Source organism: Nicotiana tabacum, chromosome 16, assembly GCF_000715075.1.
Source record: "Nicotiana tabacum cultivar K326 chromosome 16, ASM71507v2, whole genome shotgun sequence".
Lineage (NCBI taxonomy): Eukaryota > Viridiplantae > Streptophyta > Magnoliopsida > Solanales > Solanaceae > Nicotiana > Nicotiana tabacum.
The window spans coordinates 160,876,968-160,896,486 of NC_134095.1; the positions used below are offsets into that span (position 1 = coordinate 160,876,968).

Sequence of the window (19,519 nt, forward strand, 5' to 3'; positions counted from 1 at the left end):
ACATCCTGCTATTTCTAGTTTAATCAGTTGTGTGAGCAGCTATTTAGGTTAATTCTTCAACTTTATTCTCAAAAGCTGCCATGAAATTTGGATATTAATAAAAGAGCGTGACAAGTCAGAAATGCTATCTTTTAAACTAAGCTAGCGTTTGGCCATAAATTCCCAAATTTGTTTTGAAATTTTTTATTTGGGTGAAGTTTGGTTTGGTGAAAATGTGTTTGAACATCAGTTTTCAAAACGTATTTCACTTTTTTTTTTGAAAAAACATGAAATATGACTTATACCCACAAGTTCTAAAAACTATCACAAATACCCAACAATACCTTCATCAATAACATTCATTATCATTATAAACATAAATAAATTTGGTACAAAATTATCATTTTTATAATGAACTGCATAATACACTATCAAATGACCGAGAAGACGAAGTGGCATTGTTACAAAATAATAAATGGTGGGGGGCAACTTTTAAAAAATATAATAGTAATATTTTGAGCTAAAACCAGCTTGGGTTTTGGGAATTTACCAAAAAATGGATAAAAATTATGAACAAACATGTATTTGCAAAAAAAAAAAATTTAGAAAAAATTTGGTAAAATCTATGGCCAAACGGGTCCTAAGATTATACAATTTACATGCCAAACTTGATTAGGGCGAGATAAAGGGGTATCTCATGATTTGATTCAAATTGTTCTTCAATTGAACACCAAAAATTAAGTGGTGTTAGCGTATGCCCACAATTGACATTGACGCTTGATTTTCTTCATCAAAATTCTGACTAAGCATCTTAAGCAATATTTAGGAACTAGTTGTTACACAAATAGCCAGTCAGATTCAATATTTACTGTTTCTAATCGATATATATGGATTATATACAATTATTTTATATATATATTATACATCCGCCACTATTTATAATTTGCTATTTGGGTTAATTTTTTAGGAAAAAGGCACGAATAAGCATAATATTTTTGAACTATTTAATCAAATGACTCCTCAAAAGTATCAAGAGCAAAGATTGATGAATTTTGTACAATTGAATATATGAGGCTGTAATGAAATGGGACCATTTAATTGTGAGGGTTGTGGTTAAGATCTAGTTGCCAAAACCTCTTAACTTCTATTGGTTGGTGTAAATGTCATTTCAGTAGTGTCAGACAAAATACATAAGTTACTCCCGAACTATGACCCAAATTCCTCTTACACACTTTCTAGGAACGAATATTACTTTACACACCCAACCTTTCTAAAGTATATCTAATACACACTGCTTTGCCGACGTGGATAGTGCGTGTTTTTCCCAACAAATGAGTCACGTGAACTGAAGAATTTTGTGTCAGATGTCAATTTTTTTTTAGTTTTTTAAAATTTTAAATTGAGTCATCCTCTTCCTTTTTAAAAATTCTAGCTACTCCTTGAGCTACACCACCCGATCTCCTTCTTCGCAAATAGATATACCACGATTTCTTATATCTCTTCTCGTTGTAGAGAAGCTTAACTTGAGCTTTACCTATGGCGAAGTCAAATTTTTAGGAAGCGAGAATTTTTCGAAATTTTTTCCAACCATTAAAGCTTAGCTCAAGATTTTGCACATTCTTTAATTTTATTAATGGATGATTTTTTAAATAGTTGACTTGTGGCGATGACAGTTAATGGCGGTCGACTTTTTACCGAAGTGTAATGAAAAATGAATTGGATCTGGGCTCAAAAAATTTGATTCAATTTCAGCGGAAAAGATGGAGTTTTGGGTGTGTTTTCTGGTGATTTTTGTTAATTAATGGTGGCTTTGTTATTAAGTAAAAGGTGGAGGAAGAAGCTATGGTGTTTGATGGTGAGAGAGGAGGAAGACGGCCATGATAGTTATGAGGAAGATGAGGGGTATAATTGTATTTTATTTTTTTCTTAAATGACACGTGTCACTGTTTGATTGGTGTGTGATATTGCACATATTCTGAAAAACTGGTTAAGAAAAAAATGGTGTGTCTTAGATACACTTTGGAAAGGTTGGGTGTGTAAAGTAATATTCGTTCCTGGAAAGTGTGTAACAGGGATTTGGGTCATAGTTCGGGTGACAACTTATGTATTTTGTCCAGTAGTGTTTGACCAAATAAAACCAGAAATTGGTACTCCCTACTTATTTTCCAGATAAGAACAAAGTAGCATATGAATGTCCTTTACTTTGAATTAGACTTAGGCTATCGAACACGGGGTCAGAAGTGAACTACGAGTTGGACCAATCTGTGAATCAACGAACTCCCCTTGCATGCAATGATGTGGTGGTAAACATCTCATTCTAATTCAGTGCTCTCTGAACCGTGCGGGAAGATTTCCCATCACACGGCTCACCAACTTGATCTTCCGCGGGGTTCTCACTATTCATTTTTTGTTTCTCTTTCATTCTCAACTCCTTTTTTATATTTAACTCATTAAATTAAAGAGTTTACGACAAGGTGTCAAATGAACGTGTTAGGCTGAATTTGAAGGGATCAAAATGGACTAAGTGTGTGTATACATACTCTTTATTTATTACTTTTATTTTATTTTATTTTAGTAATGATGATATATGTTGAGCCAGTGGCGAAGTGAGGAATTTCACGAAAGTTATTTAAAATTTAATATATACATATAAAAAATAATATTTTACTTATATATATTATATAATTTTCGATGAAAGGTGTTCGATTGATCACCCTTCAATGTATATGATTACACGATTAGGTTGAGTTTAAAGAATGAAGTGTGAATTCATATTAGCGATTTTAATTTGTTTGGGAGTAAGGTGTAATTATTTTTATTGTTTGTAGATGAAAATATGTAGGCAAGGGAATTGGAGAACCATTTTTTAATAGGCAGAGGAGGGGACTATTTTTTTTCTTTGTAAAATCTTTTTCCGTTCTTTCCCTTTCACCATTCATTCCTTTTTTATATTCTTCTATCATATTTCATTTTTTTTTTCTTTTTTGTATTTTTCTCGTTGGGACAAATGAAGATGGGCCCGAAAAATTAAGGAATTTTTACATTCCTATGCCATATAGTAAACTATATTACTATTTATGCTTAACTTTTAATATAATTACCTTTTATATACCTAATTATCATTTATGTACCATTTTAGGATTTTAATGATATTAATTAGTCTCCTAATTTTACTCAACCGTATATTCTCATTCCCCCAAGTTTCTCTCTCCAAATCCCCACGATTTCCCCTTCAATCACCCACGATTTCCTCTTTTAAAACCAACGAAAATCTGTAACCTCTCCACCATTGACAATCATTAAAAAGTTTTGAATTCGAATTTGGGTTTTCAAAAGACATTGTTTGTTTGGATTGGATGTTGTTGCAAAGAATTGAGAATTCTCTCTACGTCTCTCTCTATCTCTCAATCCCAAATTTCAGTAATATAAGAGGAAAGGAAAAGAGAGCAGCAACTCCACCATTGACAGCCATTAAAAGCTTTGAAGCTTTGAATTCGAATTTGGGTTTTCAAAAATCATTATTTCTTTGGATTGGGTGTTGTTGCAAATAATTGGGAATATGGTTTGGAGTTTATACCTCAATTTTGAGGGGTTTTTGTAAATATTAGACTTGGCTTTGGCTGAATTTCAGATTGAAACTCGTCGAAGAAGAAGAAGAAGAAGAAGAAGAAGAAGAAGAAGAAGAAGAAGAAGAAGAAGAAGAAGAAGAAGAAGAAGAAGAAGAAGAAGAAGAAGAAGAAGAAGAAGAAGAAGAAGAAGAAGAAGAACATGACATACATTATATTGCAGAAATTGTAGAAAAATTATAGAAAAAATGTATTCTGTTGTTTATTTATTTTTCTTTAATTCATTTAACTATTGTATAAAAGTTGAACAACATTGTATAAAAATTGTATTTAAGTGGTATTATATTGTAGTTGTATATAACTTGTTAGAAATAATATACGAAATTTGTAAATAAGTTGTATAATATATAATTAGTTGTATGAAATTTATTTTTACTATGAATAAATCAGATACAAAATATACAAAAGACATATTGTATAAAATTTGTATGTAAGTTTTATGTTATTGTAGTTGTATTTAACTGGGTGGAAATAATATATGAAAGTTGTAGATAAGTTGTATTCCTCTATAACGGGAGATGTTGGCATATCAAGTAACTTTAGTGTTACAGACGAACATACATGAAAATAAAGATAAATTCTTTATGAACAGTTTGTAGAAAGTTTGTAGATAATTTGTAGAAAGGTTGAAATTCTGTATTTCATATTAATTTTTCAAACGATATGTAGTTTTATTGTAGAATAAATGTAAAATTTTTGTAGATATTATGAAAATCCATACTGATATATATTTACTATGACATGTAGTTTATTTGTAGATAAAATTGTAGTTTATTTGTAGATAAAGTGTAGGACATTTATATACAACCAGAATTTGATATAAAATGTAACAGCACAAACATGCAACTGTGTTCTCATTGGTGATACTCAATTCCATATTGAAATCGCGAACAGTTATACATAGCGGATATGATCATAAATTTTTGTTTTTTCAACTTTCATAAAATAGTTAAATGAATAAAAGAAAAAATAAATAAACAACAAAATACAATTTTTCTACAATGTTTCTATAATTTCTGCAATATAATGTATGTCATGTCGTCTTCTTCTTCTTTTTCTTCGAGTTTCAATCTGAAATTCAGCCAAAACCAAGTCTAATCTTCACCAAAACCCCTCAAAATTGAGATATAAACTCCAAACTATATTCCCAATTATTTGCAACAACACCCAATCCAAACAAATAATGATTTTTGAAAACTCAAATTCGAAATTCTCTAAATCTCTCGTAGCTATCCCAATTCCCATTCAGTTGTAGCATAATTGGAATTTTGGACATAATTGCGTTTGTTGTAGAAGAATTGTAGAAAATTTAGTCGTTTTTGATTTGTGAAATCAGAAAAAATGATGAAACATGAAGCGAGATCGTCCCATTTTTATTTTCTAAGAAGTTAACTTGTCAAAGAGAATTAAGCCGTTGAAAGAAAAATTAGAACTCAACTAATATGTGAACTGAGATAACGAGAGAAGATTTCCTGATAATTGATTTTAAATTACACAATGAAAATCGAAATCTCGGCTACATTTGTGGTTTTGCGACCCTAGGTTTCTTGATAATTGATTTTGTTTGAAGCTTTCAAACTCCATGAAGGAAGAAAAATAAGGAAGCCTACAGGTACAATGATTCCTTATTTAATGAATTGTCTATATTTTGTATAGGTGTTAAACGGGTCGGGTTGACCCGGTTCCGGACCTGTTAAACCCGGACCCGGCCCGGACCGGTTAAAGGGGGCTGGGCTGGGCTGGGTAGGAGGGGTAGAAGGGGTTGGTCCGTTTAGAATTTTAAAATGAGTAACCGGACCGGTTGAACCCGGTCCAATGAACAGTTACTCTTACCGGGTTAACCGGCCCGGTACAACGGCTAGAATTTTTTTTGTTTTTTTTTTTAATTTTCGAAATAGGTGGGCCCCACTAACCGTTGACAACGGTCAGACCTTGAATTGGTCCGTTGGCCAACGAAAAAATTGCACAAATAGCCTTTTTTTAATTTATTTTTTACCCTTTTTCAATTTACAAAACTAATCTTCTCTAAAACTATAAACAACCCCCCCCCCCCTCTTCATTTCTTCACTTAATACTTATTTCTCAATCTCAATTTCTCTCATTCTCTCATTCTCCAATTTGCAAGACTTCAAGTCTTCAATTCATCTTCTAATTTTATTTGGCTCTCTTTTCTTAAATTTAATTTATCGTGTTTTATCATTCGGAATTTGAAGTTTGAACAATTGAAGTTCAAAATTGAAATACTTGTTTGACGTTTGTTCGTGGTAACATCGGAATTGCGTAATCAAGTGCTTAATTTATTGTCGAATTCGGTGCACTCCCTCCAACTCTTTCTCTTATTTACTATTTTGATTGCATATTTAATTTTAGCTTATACTTTAATTTTTACAATATGTTTAATGCTGCTAAAAGAGCGTGTAAAAGAGTTACTGGTAGGGAAAATAAAAAAAGAGGTAGTCCTTCAGCATCTGGTAGTAATAGTAATAACCCATTATCATTTTCACATGTTTCCGAAACATCGCCTAATGATAATATAGATATAGATTATGAACAATTACAAGAAGATTTTGGAATAGAAGATAATGAAATAGGAATGGAAGATGAGATACCAGCTACACCTACTAGTGCTGGAGCTGGTAGTGTTGGAGTTGCTACAAGGAGTGGTGGTCGTGCCACTAGTAGTAGACCATCTGTGACTCCGACTACTAATCGTAGAAAAAGAAGTAAGGTTTGAATTTTTTTTTTTTTTGAAATAATAGAAGGTACTGATAGAGTTAAATGCAAAATTTGTAAATGTGATTTTAAACATTTGACTGGAGGAAATTTAGCGGGGGACTGGGACGCTTAGTAGACATATGAGAACTGAGCATCCCATAGAATGGGGCGCTGATGGTGATGGAAATCAAACAACTATTAACCCTACTACTGGAGATCTAGTGAAATATGATAAAATGAAGGATCGTGAGGAGTTAGCAAAAATGATTGCTTTGGGTTGTCTACCTTTTTCTTTTGCTTCTTCATCATATCTTATTATGTATATTCAAAGGATTTACAATCCTTTATTTAAAAGTATCCCTAGAAGTACTTGTAGAGCCGATATCTTTAGACTTCATGGATAATATCAAACATACATACGTTATTTGTTTACCCACATTCCTTGTAGAGTTTCTCTAACTTCTGATATTGGCCATGCTGTTAATGGAAATGATTATTTGACAATTACATGTCATTGGATAGATGATACTACTTGTATGCAAAAACGTATTATCGCTTTTAGATATAATGAAGATCAGAGTCATACTGTTGCGTTTATAAGTAGTACTATTTGTGAAGTTGTTGAATTTTATAATCTAAATCAAAAAGTATTATGTATGTCTTTTGATAATGCTTCTAACAATAATGCCGCAATTTCAATATTAAAACTGCATTTGCAACCACCTCTTGATGAAATTTTTCATGTTAGGTGTGCATGTCATGTTTATAATTTAATTGTTAAAAGTGACCTTGATTTATTTTCAACTGAGATTACTCATGTTAGAAGAGCAGTTGATGTTATTCAAGGAAATAATAGAGAATATAGAATAAAGGAATTTAAGAATAAGTGTGTCCCGTATAACCTTAAACCAGTACAACCTTAAACCCAAATTCATGCCAGACGAAATTGTTACTAGATGGAATTATACATATATATTTTTAAAATGTTGCTACAAATATAGATTCCCAATAACTGAAGTTGCTAATGCGCATTGTACTGATCCAAACCGTATGTTAACAACTAGTACTTGGGAGGTCATTAGTGATGTTGTTAAATTTTTACATAAATTTTATACAGCTACTGTTGAGTTTTCTGGAGCATATTGCCCTACTGTTACTATGGCTTTAGTACATATAGCTGAAATTTCTTTTCTACTCTCTGAATTTAAGAAGAAAGAAAAATATAAGGATGTTGTTGAAAAAATGCAAGCAAAATTCAAAAAAAATTTCTTTCCAATTCCTCCGATTTACTTAATTGGTGTAGTTTTAAATCCTTCTATTAAGATGTTTGATTGTCACCAATTAATGAATACTTTATATACTTATATGGAGATTGGACCAACTGAAACCCAGATTTATATGTCTCTATGAACAAGCTAAATGATTATTTACAACAGTTATCTAATTATTATGCAAATGTAATTGATGATGCTGCTCGTGCTGTAGGCAATGTTAATCCCACTATGCATTGTACCACTTCTGCTAGTGTGGATGATGAAGAAGGCCTTGATAGTTTTAATATTTTTTCTATATTTTCTAACACCCAAACCAGTAGCAGGAACATTGATGAACTTCAATTCTACTTGCAGAAGCAAAAAGAGTCTCGCACAAAGGAATTTTCACTGTTGGGATGGTGGCATGAGAATGGAAAGCAATTTTCTGTTCTTTTCGCTATGGCTCGGGACGTGCTGAATGTGCCAATTTCTACTGTTGCATTGAAGAGTGCATTTAGCCAAGCAAGACAACAACTTGGAGACACCCGTCACTCATTGGGAAGCAATGCTTTGGAAGTTTTAGTATGTTTCAGAGATTGGATTAGATCGGAACGAAGAAATCAAGGACGTGAAGATGTTGATAGCCCAGAAGACAAGGAACTTGGAGATATATTAACACATGGTAACCCATCCGAATTTAACACTCCAGAAGAAGGTCAATCAGTTCATATTGATTATGAAAAACTTACTAAGGCAATGCAAAACCTTTGAATTTACTTGTTGCTAAAAATGTACATCTTTCAATTTGTAAGTTTGAATTATAAAATAAATGTAGCACTTGCAACAAATGCATTTTTTTCCCATCTTCCTTGTATTCTTTATGTTAATACTTTGTACTAATATAATCTACAATAGTTATACAAAATTCCAAAAAAATAAATAAAAATACACTAAACCCGGCCCGGCCCGGCCCCCTCAACCCGTAACCTTACGGTTCAATTTTTATACGGATGAACCCGAACCCGTTAAACCCGTTAAGAACCAACCCGAAACCGGTCCGGACCGTAACCCGTACGGATCCAAAAAATAGCGGCCCGGCCCACCCGTTTAACACCTTTAATATTTTGTAAAAGTACTATTCACATGGCGGGTAATATGCAAACTATGAACATATTTGGTAATATAGTTTCCTATATGGTATAGGAACGAAAATTTCCCAAAAATTAATATGGTTGATATTTAAACAGAAGCCCATAAATTCATTTTTTTCACCACCATTGTTAGCTTCATTTGTTTTTCTGAAACCAAATTTTAACTTCATTTATATTATTTGTATATTAGGGAGCAAAAGATATTAATTCCACCAATGGCTTCAATCTGGCAAAATCTTGCAATATTTCCCAACAGGGGTGTGGAGTTAGAAGTCGATGGGTCTGGTTAAATTCAGTAATTTTAGTTTAAATTCTATATTTATATTAATAAATTCATTAAATATATATATAAAAAATTAAATTCATAACTCAATTACTAATAACATATGCCATTATCCTAGAATTTAGAACTCATAAAATTCAAATTTGTCTTCAACTATGCTTTCTAATATAATTTGATACTTCTTCTTTTGTGAAATTTCTTTGAGAATTTCAAACATCAAATTCATAGTAGTGAATCTTTCTTTACATATAATATTATATTTATACTCGTACATTTACGTATGCATCTGATTAAATAATTTAATATTACTAGTTAAAAAATTAAAATTGGAATACATATTATTCTGCATTTATTCGTTTGATGTACAGGCGGAGCTAGAATTTTAAATTTACGGGTTCGAAATTTTAATCGCTAAGTTACTGGGTTCTAAATTAATAATATATACATATTCAATTTATTAACAGAGAGTTCGAACCAAAAGCTACTGGATTTGACCGAACCCGATCTCGATACTCTAGCTCTGTCCTAGTTTGATGTCTTTATCGATCTTTATACGCACATGGGGAGAAAACTCCTTTTCTTTTTTTTTTTTCTTTTGCCCTTCCACCATTAGTTTCTTGCTTTCCTCTTCTCTCATTTGTTTTTGTATTTTCTTTTGTACATTTCTGATTTGGACAGATGAAGGCGGATCCCAAAGATATGGTTGATTGACATTATGACACGGGACCTAATAATTCAGTTCTTTCACCACCATTCTTAACTTCATTTGTCTTCTTCTGAAAACAAACTTCAACTATATATATATTTTATTTTTTGGGTTTCCCTCCGGTATTCGATATCCGTATTGGAGCCCGACTATATCCGGATTCGCGCCGGTTAGGGCTCCATTCAGGGGATATCGCTTCCTATCAAGGATTTTTCCGGGCTCGAACTCGAGACCTCTGATTAATGAAAGAGCAGTCTCATCCGCTGCACCACATTCCTTGGTGGTAACTAAGTTATATATATATACATTGGAGCCCGACTATATTCGGATTCGCGCCGGATTGGGCCCCATTCGGAGGTGATGCTCCCTACCAAGGATTTTTCCATACTCGGAACTCAAACTCGAGACCGAGCGACCATATCCGCTGCACCACATTACCTCTGTGGTGGTAACTAAGTTCTATATATTATTTGCAAGTTAGGAAGCAAAAACACATTAATTTCCAACCATGGCCTCAATTTGGCAAGTTCTTTCACTAGTTGTAATAGTCCTATACATTCTTCAACAATTACACAACAAATTCATGAAAAAGAAAAAGAAACTTCCTCCAGGTCCAAAAGGGTTTCCAATTATTGGAAATCTATTTATGATTGGCAAAAACCTACATCAAGATCTTTATCAAATAGCCAAAAAACATGGTCCTATAATGAGTATGAGATTTGGTCTAGTTCCTATCATTGTTGCTTCATCTCCTCATGCTGCTGAACTATTCTTGAAAAAACATGATCTTGTTTTTGCTAGTAGACCATATAATACAGCTGCTCAATATATTGGATATAATCAAAGAAATCTTACTTTTGGTAAATATGGTCCTTATTGGCGAAATATGCGAAAATTATGTACGTTAGAATTGCTTATAAAGGAATGAATGTATACAAAACAAAACGATATTATAATATAATGTTTGTCTCTCGTCCTCGCATGCACGGAAACACCCTTCGTGCCATGAATATATGATAATATAAAAATAATTGCACGGCATCACGTGCAAATATGGCTTGTTTAATGGTATTTGGGAAGAAATATATGGATGAAGAATTTGATGAAAGGGGTTTTAAAGATGTAATTCAAGAGACATTAGTTATAACTGCAACACCAAATATTGGTGAGTTTTTTCCTTTTCTTGATAGGTTTGATTTGCAGGGATTTGTTCCACGTATGAAAAAATTGGCAAAGATTTTTGATGATTTTTTCGAGAAAATTATTGATGAACATGTTCAAGATTCCAAGAGGGAGAATAAGCAAGCCAAGGATATTGTTGATACTATGATGGCTATTATGCAATCTGGAGAAGCTGAATTCGAGTTCGATCGTCGCCATATCAAAGCTGTTTTGCTGGTAATGTTAATGGCACACTCGTTCATTTAATCTAGTTTTAGTCATTTTGTTTTTCGTGGTAAGGGGAGAATTCAGAATTTAAATTTAGATGGTTCAATCTTTAGATTCATATCATTGATTCAACAAATACTTACTTCACATGAACCTTAGAACCTTTGGGAGGTACTTTTGTTCTACTCTACTATAGCAGTTTTAGATCTGCCGGTTGCTCTCTTGCAAGTACTCGTCTAGCTCCCTCTCCAAAGACCGAACAAGGAAAGGGTTACTGTTTACCACCTATCTTCTTCCCACTATAGTGAAAGATCTTTCACTTCACCATAGCAGGAACCTCGCTAACCTTAGAGGCTAGTTAGTCTAACCACAGGGGTCCCCTCCTGCTTTCCCACCCATCGTAAACTCTTACTACCTTTAATATTATCAAGAATATTTAGAACTTATAGCTCTCAATCAAACCTTTGATCTCATGCCAAATTTTACTATTGGGATTTCCTATACAGGCTTGGCCCTCTTAATATGCTTTCTCAAACAAGAAGCCTTTTGTGACTTTTTGGACTTCCGACCTGTCTTGTAGTCATAGTCTTTTAGCTTACGCATTCGTCGACTACACGCATGTAACCGCTCAAAATAGTAAGTAAAATAACCGTTCGGCCATATATATATATATATATATATATATATATATATATATTATGTAAAAACTGAAATTTTAGTACGAGGGATAAGGTATAATTAATCCCGAGATTAAAATTGAGATGAGTTTATCCCACGTTTGGTTGGAATAAAATCGCGGTAACTAATCTCAGGATTGTAGTATTATTTTTATCCCAATGGAAAGGTGGGATAATAATCCCGGGATAATTAATCTTGGAATAATTAATCCTGAGATAACTTATTTTCCAACCAAACGACCTCTTACTATGACTTTAATTAGCAACTGAAAAAAAAAAACTCTCTATGCAGGACATGTTAATAGCTTCAATGGACACTGCATCAACAGCAATTGATTGGACTTTCACTGAACTTCTAAGGCATCCTAATGTAATGAAGAAATTACAAAATGAGTTGGAACAAGTAGTTGGCACAAACAGAATGGTGGAAGAATCAGATTTGGAAAAATTAGATTACTTAGATATGGTTGTAAAAGAAGGTTTTAGGCTTCACCCTGTTGCACCACTATTACTTCCTCGTGAATCCATTGAAGATTGTATTGTTGATGGTTTTGATATACCTAAAGGTTCAAGAATTTTAGTAAATACTTGGGCAATTGGAAGAGATCCAGAAGCCTGGCCCGAACCCGAGAAGTTCAAGCCAGAAAGGTTTGTTGGTAGCAACATCGATCTTAGGGGACGTGATTTTCAACTTTTACCATTTGGCTCAGGGAGAAGGAGTTGCCCCGGATTACAATTAGGGCTCACCATTGTTCGCTTGGTGTTAGCGCAATTGGTTCATTGCTTTGATTGGGAACTACCAAATGGTATGGCGCCAGAAGATTTAGATATGACTGAGAAATTTGGTTTAGTTACAGCTAGAGCTCAACATTTAGTTGCTATTCCTACTTATCAATTGCATGTGTAGTTGATGTGAATCTTCCTAGAAGCTTAATTAAGTAAAAATGAAGATCTTTGTCCTCTATATTTTTCATTGTATGACAAAATTTGGTAACATTTACTACATATGGAGCTACCACTAGCAAGTCCGGTCAATTGAACACTTTTCGCTGGATAATAATACTATGTATATATGACTAGGAGCGGATCCATCCTTTAGGGTACGGGTGGTATGACACCCGCTAGGTTGGTAAAATTATTATATATTTATGTAGAAATTTTTTAAACTAGGTTAAATATTTGATCTTGTCACCCCTAATCGCAAACTAGACAAATGTGACATGTATTGTAGGCCTGCTTTTCTCGTGTGTAAAATTCAAGTTCCAATTTATTTTGAACCTTGTCTGACTTTTCTTTTTTGTTGTGCTTTCTATTTCCTTTGTCCCAATCATTTTTCTTTTTGACTACCTTCCAATTTCCTATTTGTCGTTTATTAATTTTTATATTTTTTATCTATTCTATTATTTTATCTGTGATCTATAGCACGAACACTAAAAAAAGAACCTCCAAAATTTAAAAATTCCATAAAATAAGTGTTTCTTATAATCGCAAATCTTTTAGTTTTTTTTTCTTTCAAAATCAGAAAACTCGGTTCTTGGTAGGAATTTGGATTGAGATCAAATTTACCCCGATTCCCGGTAGATCAAACAAAGCGAAGACATGACTACATGGGATCAGAATCAAAGTCGAAACGTCTCGTACCAACATCCGAACGGCGCGGTCGCCACCGGACTTGATAAGACAATACTTCATCCCGAAACAAGCTCCGAGACTTTGGAAAGCACAACAGCAGTTACACACGACTAACAAAGGCCCGTAATATCCGCATCCTATCAGATATCACGGTACAGATCTCGCCCGACATCGGCAACAAATCTGTAATTGACTAGCAAAGAGGATTTTTACCTTTTTTTGAATTGTACTAGGGATGAAACTCTCCTACTATATAAAGGAAAAGCATTTTTCATTTAATACACATTATAACACCCATATCAAAGCAATACAATTTCATTTTTACTGCTCTCTAGATGTAGCAAAGTTGTTTTTTTGCTGTTCATTGTTCATTCTCTATTGGCTCCGAACCGAGGGCCCGGTTGATGGCAAAACTAATGCCCAATCCAAGTTCAAGCGGGCCATAGCATTACAACTGATTTAATTATTTGTTTTATCTTTTATTCATTTATCTAACATCCTTAATTATTTGTATTGAATCAATACATGATTCTTAAAATCGAGTATAAATTTAATTGTTATCCGTATTAAGGGCAAACAATAATATTCTTGAACATCGTAACCGTTTTTTTTTGACTTAGCTATTGGCGTAGGAACGCAACTAGAGTAGATGCGGTGCATTGTGAGTTTGAATGATTTCAATCCATAAATTCGGAAACGAAACTAAGTTTGTTTTCTATTGATCAAAACAAAGTCATTTTCGAACAAATAAGATAAGAATACAAAACAATATATGGAGCCTAAAAATAGAAAAAGGAACGAACTCTCTTCACAAATTTTGTCTTGTTATACATAATAGTAAAGATATTAATATAATATATTAAGCCTCATTCCATCAAAGATACAGAGTACAATCAAACTTCTCTATAACAATCTCGTTTGTTCCGAATATTTTTAAATATTATAGCAAGTGTTGTTATATAGAACATATATTCAGGGGCGGATCCACCCCTTCAAGAAGGGGTGGCATGACACCCGATAAGATGATAAAATTTTTATATACCGATGTTGAGATTTTCTTAAATTAGGTTAATTATCTGGTCTTGCCACCCGCAACCGTAAACTAGACAAAGGTGTCATGGCTGGTAGACCTTTTTGAAAGTTTTTCTTGTGTGTAAAATTCAAGTTGAATTTATCTTGAACCTTGTCTGACTTTCTCTTTTCTTTGTGCTTTTATTACTTTTTGTCCTAGTCATTTCCCTTTTCGTCTACCACCGAATTTTCTATTTGTCGTTTTATTATTATTTTTTTTATATTGTTCTTTTCTCTATTCTATTATTTTGCATGTGACCTCTAGCAAGAACACTCAAAAAAGAGACTAAAACTTTAAAATTATATAAAATAAGCGATCCTCTTAATTAAATTTATGAGTTTTCTTCTTTCAAATCTAAAAAACTTGGGTCTTAATGAGAATTCTGGATTGAGATCAATTTTTTTTCCATCTTTTTTGTTATATCATAAAAGTTTGTGTTATGCGATGGTTGTTAGATATAATATAAATCACTTTATTATAATTTCATAAGCATTACTTAAAAAAATATGTGATTTATGATAAATTGTAGTTTATCTAATTTATGCTTATGGGGTATAATTTATCTATGAAAAATATCATTTTAAATTTTCTTATTCTGATTAAAAACTTGGGTCTTAATGAGAATTCTGGATTGAGATCATTTTTTTTCCATCTTGTTTGTTATATCATAAAAGTTTGTGTTATGCGATGATTGTTAGATATAATTTAAATCACATTATTATAATTTCGTAAGCATTACTTTAAAAAAAAATGTGATTTATGATAAATTATAGTTTATCTAATTTATGCTTATGGGGTATAATTTATTTATGAAAAATATTTTTTAAAATTTTCTTATTCTGATTGATGTAATTCTCTTTCAGATGTTATCTTACTTGTGTAAATTAATTTTTAATATACATAAAAGATGTAATTTTCCAGTGAAAATATTAATTTTACTTATGTTGTTATGATAAAGGCGTGATCCTATTTTAAAATTCTAATCACGTTTTTTTTATATTTGAGATGTAATTTTTAAATTTTGAAATAAAAAAATACCTATTAGTTTGACCCAAATCAACTCAAAAAAATCGATTAAGCGTTTCTAACAAATTTCGTATTAGTCATTACAAAGTATACATTAAAGGAATTATGGCACCCGCCAATTTCAAATCCTAAATCCGTCTCTGCATATATTATAACATAACATGAACATTGATTCCGAAAAACTTGACTTTTATAGTGAAGTATTTTTATATAGATATATTGTTATTGAGAGATCTGACTGTAGCTCTTTCCAAACCATACGTGCTGGATTCTTTGAATTTGAAGGGATCTCTTACGTAACGCTATCAATTTTGACAAAGTTCAAATATACGAAGTTACGGTCCCTTTTTGGCTATGCTAATTATTTTAAACATTTTCTTTAATTACTAGAAGACATCTTAAAAAGGCAATAAAATTAATTGTTAGCTAGTTATGGTCCTACTTACAAAGTTAGGCAATATTAGTTCGGTCAGAGAATGTTTAATTTATGGCTATACTTGCAATATTTACGTTGTTAGTTGTAATTCTTTTCTTAATATTTTCAGTTAAAGAAATGATTTTATTACATTTTCTGAAAATGTTCGAAAATGTATTCTACTTTCTCTGAGTAGAAAATCTCTTGATACGGATGTCATGTCTTATATATATATATATATATATATAAAGAGAGCATATGTAAAAATAGTTCAAATTGAAAGTAATGTATTTAGTTAAACCCGCAGAAGCCGCTTTTGATCTATGTTTACTTGAGGCTAATGGTGTTATGTAATTAATCAGAAAATTTGTGGTGACTTACCTCCTCTCAATCTAGCATAGTATTGACTTACCATGTCTAATTTCTTCGTCATTAGCTAAAAAAATAAAGAGTTCAAACTATATTTAAAGGTGTTTTCTTAGTGTATAGTATCCGCTTTGCGGCTCGACTAATCCAACTTGGTCCCGAGAAGTATGGAGTAGTACTTAATGATTCACTACAACATTTTGGGGGTAAAAAACTGGTTTCTTTTGGGTGTAAATAAACCATTTAAATATATACTTCTGAGAAGTTAACATAAGCTAATGATGAACATACGAGACCAGACGAGCTCGAAGGTAATTGTCAACAGGCGTATTGGCTCTTAAAAAAAGTATTTTTGACTGTGAGCACCTAATTTTTTATCATATTTGAATTTTCATACTTATAAATATTTTAAAGTTTAATTTATATATTTAATCTTTATTTCACCTTTATAGGTTTTACCTAAGAAAATTAAAAATCACAAAAAAGAATTATATTTTTCTAAGTAGCTGCTTTTTTCTTGCAAAGGAACGAAAGGTTTGAAAAAAAAATATTGTTTCCATTTAGTTTAGTCGATTTCTATGTTAGAAATTTCAACCAAATAAATATTGAACAGTTACTATATCTATTTTATTATTTTTAATTTAGTAATAATAGTAGCATTTTATTTTATTTATTGATTTTTTAATTCCAAATCCTACACTCTCTCACGTGGTTTTCTACCCTATTTTGTCTCTTGTTCTTTAAAATTTTCAAAATAAAATAAAATAATCTCTTCAATTCATCTATACCATTTTATAGAAGAGAATCTTTTCCGTAACAAATTATGGGATATGTTTTTCAATTTAGTGGGACCATTTGGACTTTAACAACTTTTGGATTTACTCCATCCCCATAACGTTTTTGACTAAAAGACACCATATTATTGTAATTCTTTGAATGGACACAAAAAGACCATGCACAACACACTCTTTTTGACTCACAAAAGATAACGCACAGCACACACTTTTTTGACTCTGGCCTTTCCTTCACCTTCTTCACTCTAGAAGAGCAGCCATAAACGAGCACATATAGAAAAGACATCCTCCCCACGTCGATCTTCTTCTAAAAAAAACACAAGAGCCACATTAGACCTTCTTCTACAAACAAAGAAGCAGCCCGAAATTACAATAAAAGTTGTCCCAAAAATAAAGCAAAATAGTTGCAAAACCTGTCTTCATTAATGCCAAACTTTCAACTCCAAAACTAAAAAAAGAGCATTGATTCTCCCTCCAACAACCAGCTCGCAAACATCACAAAACCAGCAGGAAAAAGTCACTCTTGGTCGCTAAAAATTGAGTGAAAATAGTTCGGGAAAAGTCTCCGACGAGATCTTGGTTCGAGGTTCCGGCGTGTGGTCAGTTAGGAGTTGACGATAAAGGTCTCATTTTTGTTTCTGGATCTCTTCACTTTGAACGAGATTATGTACCAGTTAGAGATCTTTTCTTATCAATATATTTCAAAACAGTTGCATATTCCAGGTTCATTTTCATGCTCTTATCAGTATTTCAACTAAAGTTTCATGTTTTGAATTATCGTTGTGATTATGTGGTGTGTTATTTAACTGTTGAATCAATATGAATGTTTGAATTGGTTTATTGCTCTTTGTTTCATCAATGACAAATTCTATCGTGTTTTGAATCAATCTTTTACTAAGTGCATATGTTGTTTAATAGCTATTCGTGTCATGTGGGGTCCTTATGGCTTTATGTTAGGTGTGAGTATTAATCATGAATTGGAAAAGTCAGACAAGCTACACTTAATTTGGTAGAGATCACGTTGGAGTTTAGCATGAATTTTTATTTCATTCCATTAATTTTCTTCGTCAAGAATTAAATCTAGATAAAAAAAATAGAATTTATTTGCTAGTCGCATCATCTTACTATACCCGGCATAATTGACATCTCCAGTAATCTTTAATAATCAATCTTACCTTTTTCATAATTCTACCATGTAACCTTAGAGCCTCATAATAATTCCAAACTTAACAAATAATTAAACTACTTTGAATATTGTGGTATACTTTAAATGCTGCCAATAATAAATTATCGTGAGTATGAGTACAGTTCTTGTGGCATAACTATGGTACATATTTCCAAATTCGAGTGCACTATTGTGTAACTTGACCTTAACTGCAAAGTCATAATAAAATTATAACGTTATTTACAATGTAATTTTATCTTTCAATAATAATCAAGCGATGAAAGTGGGCACAGGTAAAAATATGAGAACCAAATAAAACACAATTTATTCAAAATAATATTAGCCAAATATAGTCAATAAAGTGACCGTGCTAGAACCACGAGACTCGGGGAATGCCTTACACCTTCTCCCCGGTCAACAGAATTTCTTACATGGACTTTGTTTTCGCAGACCAATAATAATAGAGTCAAATTTTCTTTTGAATAGGGATTTCAAATAAAAGGTGACTTGGAACACCCAAAAATCAAATTCCAAGTGGCGACTCTGTAAATAAAACAATCCCTACTCAAATTTGTCACTTTAATTGAAAAAACTCTTTAACCTACAATCCATAACATTATATATCTTTTGGAGGGGTAAAAAGGGGTGTGACAGCTCTGGCGACTCTGCTGGGGACTAACCAGAATTCGAGCTTGTACATGTTGACTTTTATTTGGCTTTATTAATTTTGTATATATTGTGATTTATTCGTGCCTAATGTGCTACCTATTCACTTTTTACTGCTTCGATATTGAACTGTACATATAAACTGTCTTCTCACGCACTCCTCTGAGTCTTATTGAAATTAAAAATTGGGCATTTGCTTGACATAACCCGCTTTCTTTGAGATAGCCGAGGTGCTTGTCACCCGGTGAAGGATTTTAGTCACACATGTTTTAGGCGGGGAGCACCACCAGTTACGCCGGAAAGCAATGCTACCGGTACACTAACCCTCATCGGCTCGAGTTGTCCGCTCGAGTAAGCCAGTCTAGATACCTTCTCCACCAGGATTTAAACCTAGAAGAACAAATCTCATGTTGGATGTCTCTAGTAGGTTTGCCTTATGTGCATCACGTGCATTTGATTAGCGAAACTCGGCACAGGGGCCGAGTCCGTATAAGACAGGTATCCTCTTTGAGACCATCATGTTCACTTATGTGCTACTTGATACATCATTTGGAAGGCTTACTTGCATTGTTGACCGGTTTTAAAAATTAGTGTGATTAAAAAA

At 32.6% G+C, this 19,519-nt stretch overlaps 1 pseudogene; it reads left to right on the forward strand.

The window, feature by feature from the left end:
- Positions 1-10,183: 10,183 nt before the first annotated feature.
- Positions 10,184-12,784, forward strand: LOC107828044 (cytochrome P450 71AU50-like; annotated as a pseudogene).
- Positions 12,785-19,519: the final 6,735 nt, after the last annotated feature.